Below are 5,134 nucleotides of genomic sequence, written 5' to 3'. Positions count from 1 at the left end.
CTGCATTTATGCATAATGATATAGAGGTGCTGAAATAGTTGAAATTTTGTGGCTAATACACAAAATTTTTTCCTACTGTGTTAATTCTAAATTAGTCTTTGTCCTCTCTTTAAATGTAGAGTTCATTTTGACCTATTCTGCTTATACCTTCATTCTGTTTATACAGCTCTTCAGGCAACCCTACCCAAGAGTCACCAGCATGTTAATGAAGAAATATATTACTTAAAAACTGCATTTTTTAAAAATGTTGGGGCAAATTTTAAAACATTTTGTATTATGCTGTTGTCATCATAACTTTATGAAGTTTTTCCCTTACAGATATATTCCCTTTAATCACCTACCCAAGGAAGTTTACTTTTATTTTTTTTAATTTATTTTGTATTTTTTTTACATCTTTATTGGAGTATAATTGCTTTACAATGGTGTGTTAGTCTCTGCTTTATAACAAAGTAAATCAGTTATACATATACATATGTTCCCATATCTCTTCCCTCTTGCGTCTCCCTCCCTCCCACCCTCCCTAACCCACCCCTCTAGGTGGTCACAAAGCACCAAGTTGATCTCCCTATGCTATGCGGCTTCTTCCCACTAGCTATCTATTTCACATTTGGTAGTGTATATATGTCTATGCCACACTCTCGCTTTGTCACAGCTCACCCTTCCCCCTCCCCATATCCTCAAGTCCATTCTCTAGTAGGTCTGTGTCTTTATTTCTGTCTTACCCCTAGGTTCTTCATGACATTTTTTTCCCTTAAATTCCATATATATGTTTTAGCATACGGTACTAGACTTTCTCTTTCTGACTTACTTCACTCTGTATGACAGACTCTAGGTCAATCCACCTCATTACAAATAGCTCAATTTCGTTTCTTTTTATGGCTGAGTAATATTCCATTGTATATATGTGCCACATCTTTCTTTTTTTTTAACATCTTTATTGGAGTAAAATTGCTTTACAATGATGTGTTAGTTTCTGCTTTACAACAAAATGAATCAGTTATATATATACATATGTTCCCATATCTCTTCCCTCTTGCGTCTCCCTCCCTCCCACCTTCACTATCCCACCCCTTCAGGTGATCACAAAGCACCGAGCTGATCTCCCTGTGCTATGCGGCTGCTTCCCACTAGCTATCTACCTTACGTTTGGTAGTATATATACGTCCATGCCTCTCTCTCGCTTTGTCACAGCTTACCCTTCTCCCTCCCCATATCCTCAAGTCCGTTCTCTAGTAGGTCTGTGTCTTTATTCCTGTCTTACCCCTAAGTTCTTCATGACATTTTTTTTACTTAAATTCCATATATATGTGTTAGCATACAGTATTTGTCTCTCTCTTTCTGACTTCCTTCACTCTGTATGACAGACTCTAGGTCTATCCACCTCATTACAAATAGCTCAATTTCGTTTCTTTTTATGGCTGAGTAATATTCCATTGTATATATGTGCCACATCTTCTTTATCCATTCATCTGATGATGGACACGTAGGTTGTTTCCATCTCTGGGCTACTGTAAATAGAGCAGCAATGAACATTTTGGTACATGACTCTTTTTGAATTATGGTTTTCTCAGGGTATATGCCCAATAGTGGGATTGCTGGGTCATATGGTAGTTCTATTTGTAGTTTTTTAAGGAACCTCCATACTGTTCTCCACAGTGGCTGTATCAATTTACATTCCCACCAACAGTGCAAGAGGGTTCCCTTTTCTCCACACCCTCTCCAGCATTTATTGTTTCTAGAGTTTTTGATGATGGCCATTCTGACTGGTGTGAGATATCTCATTGTAGTTTTGATTTGTATTTCTCTAATGATTAGTGATGTTGAGCATTCTTTCATATGTTTGTTGGCAGTCTGTATATCTTCTTTGGAGAAATGTCTATTTAGGTCTTCTGCCCATTTTTGGATTGGGTTGTTTGTTTTTTGGTTATTAAGCTGCATGAGCTGCTTATAAATTTTGGAGATTAATCCTTTGCTTCATTTGCAAATATTTTCTCCCAATCTGAGGGTTGTCTTTTGGTCTTGTTTATGGTTTCCTTTGCTGTGCAAAAGCTTTTAAGTTTCATTAGGTCCCATTTGTTTATTTTTGTTTTTATTTCCATTTCTCTAGGAGGTGGGTCAAAAAGGATCTTGCTGTGATTTATGTCATAGAGTGTCCTGCCTATATTTTCCTCTAAGAGTTTGATAGTTTCTGGCCTTACATTTAGGTCTTTTATCCATTTTGAGCTTATTTTTGTATATGGTGTTAGGGAGTGATCTAATCTCATACTTTTACATGTACCTGTCCAGTTTTCCCAGCACCACTTATTGAAGAGGCTGTCCTTTCTCCACTGTACATTCCTGCCTCTTTTATCAAAGATAAGGTGACCATATGTGTGTGGGTTTATCTCTGCGCTTTCTATCCTGTTCCATTGATCTATCTTTCTGTTTTTATGCCAGTACCATACTGTCTTGATTACTGTAGCTTTGTAGTATAGTCTGAAGTCAGGGAGCCTGATTCCTCCAGCTCCGTTTTTCGTTCTCAAGATTGCTTTGGCTATTCAGGCTCTTTTGTGTTTCCATACAAATTGTGAAATTTTTTGTTCTAGTTCTGTGAAAAATGCCAGTGGTAGTTTGATAGGGATTGCATTGAATCTGTAGATTGTTTTGGGTAGTAGAGACATTTTCACAATGTTGATTCTTCCAATCCAAGAACATGGTATATCTCTCCATCTATTTGTATCATCTTTAATTTCTTTCATCACTGTCTTATAATTTTCTGCATACAGGTCTTTTGTCTCCTTAGGTGGGTTTATTCCTAGATATTTTATTCTTTTTGTTGCAATGGTAAATGGGAGTGTTTTCTTGATTTCACTTTCAGATTTTTCATCAGTAGTGTATAGGAATGCCAGAGATTTCTGTGCATTAATTTTGTATCCTGGTACTTTACCAAATTCATTGATTAGCTCTAGTAGTTTTCTGGTAGCATCTTTAGGATTCTCTATGTATAGTATCATGTCATCTGCAAACAGTGACAGCTTTACTTCTTCTTTTCTGATTTGGATTCCTTTTATTTCCTTTTCTTCTCTGATTGCTTCGGCTAAAACTTCCAAAACGATGTTGAATAAGAGTGGTAAGAGTGGGCAACCTTGTCTTGTTCCAGATCTTAGTGGAAATGCTTTCAGTTTTTCACCATTGAGGACGATGTTGGCTGTGGGTTTGTCATATATGGCCTTTATTATGTTGAGGAAAGTTCCCTCTATGCCTACTTTCTGCAGGGTTTTTATCATAAATGGGTGTTGAATTTTGTCAAAAGCTTTCTCTGCATCTATTGAGATGATCATATGGTTTTTCTCCTTGGAAGTTTACTTTTAAAAAGGAATGAAACAGATATTTTATTGACTCATGTCAATAAAAGTGAAAAGCACTTTTCCTAAAAGAAAATTAAAATTGATCTGTTCTTTGACAACTTTCTGAATAAAATATTTCAAAATATACAGGAACAGGTTAAATTTTTGCACTTTATATAGAGGAAAAACCCAATGCACAAAACTACACATCTCACTAAATAAGGAGCTCAATAATAACTCTGAAGAAGTAAAAAGAAGAAAAACAAGTAACGCAACCAATAATTAGCTGAGCAAGTAGTTCACTGAAAGAGAAACCTCCCCTTCCAACAATCACTGCCCCAGGTGGCAGGGACAAGAGAAGCAACTGAACAGGTTTTACAAGAATATTTAAAAGCCTAATAAGACACTAATGGAAAATCTGACTCTGTACCAGGAACCAAGGCCATGGCGACCAAGGAAATGCAAAGAAACTAGGTTTAGCATGAAGGATTATGTGAGTGCCAGGGCCAACACCTTTATCACAGAGGTAATTAATAATAACGCATTTGCATCCAAGTCATATACATAGAGTCAAAATGTGCTAACTATGGTTAATATGATGAAAACTAGTGCTTCTCAAAATTTAGAGGAGGGGAAGGGTAAGCTGGGATGAAGTGAGAGAGTGGCATGGACATATATACACTAACAAATTTAAAATAGATAGCTAGTGGGAAGCAGCCGCATATCACAGGGAGATCAGCTCAGTGCTTTGTGACCACTTAGAGGGGTCAGATAGGGAGGGTGGGAGGGAGACGCAAGAGGGGGGATATGGGGATATATGTATATGTATAGCTGATTCACTTTGTGATACAGCAGAAACTAACATACCACTGTAAAGCAATTATACTCCAATAAAGATGTTAAAAAAAATTTAATGTGCACATGTGTCTTCTGGGAATCTTGTTTAAAAGCAGATTCTGATTCAGTAGGTCTGGGATAGTGCCTGAGATTCTGCAATTTCTAACAAGCTGCCAGGTGATGTCAATACAGGTAGCCCATATCCACATTTTTAATAGCATGATGTACACACAATCAGAACATCTGGCAAATTAGATGGAAACTGAAATCTCAGGGACTTCTGGTAAAACTTTTGCTTTTCTGATACAAGAGCAGATAGTGTAGGGGCTACCACATTCCTCTACTTACAGCATAAAAATGGGACCTGTAGGTGCAGCAACCTCTCATGATCATGAGTAAAAAGTCACACATCCAAAGTTGGTAGAGAAGAAATTTAGAAAGAGCCTGTGTCCTTTATGCCACCAGTAAGCGACTACACCAGTGACTGCCTAGTAAGGCAAATAAATCCATATTCTGTTAAGCCACTATTATTAAGTTTTATAACTGAAAACACTTCTAATGACTACATATAGGCTAGAGATACTAATGTGTGAAGTAGGGAGAAAAAAGCTACCAGGAAAGGGAACAGGAGGAGGAGCAAAGTACCTGGTAATCCACTGAGATAAGCTTCTTTGAATAGGCAAGGATCTACTGTAGACTAGTGATCCCCAACTTTTTCAGAAATAGTCCAGTAAGATTATTTTTTTAATGTCAAAAGAATGTCAGTGATGTGCTTTCCCAACTCACATACATAATAATAACTGATATATTTTTACCATGTGTCAGTGTTCTAAATGTCCCATATGTATATATATTTAATTCATTTAAGTCATAACTATTCTTCAAGGCAGGTTTACTATTATCCTCACTCAACTGATGAGGAAACTGAGGCACAGAGAGGTCAAGTAGTTTATCCAAGTTCATCCACTTAA

The sequence above is a fragment of the Leucopleurus acutus genome (genome assembly GCF_964270905.1).
Source record: "Leucopleurus acutus genome assembly, chromosome: 2".
NCBI classification, from domain to species: domain Eukaryota; kingdom Metazoa; phylum Chordata; class Mammalia; order Artiodactyla; family Delphinidae; genus Leucopleurus; species Leucopleurus acutus.
Note: the sequence above shows the minus strand (reverse complement) of the source record.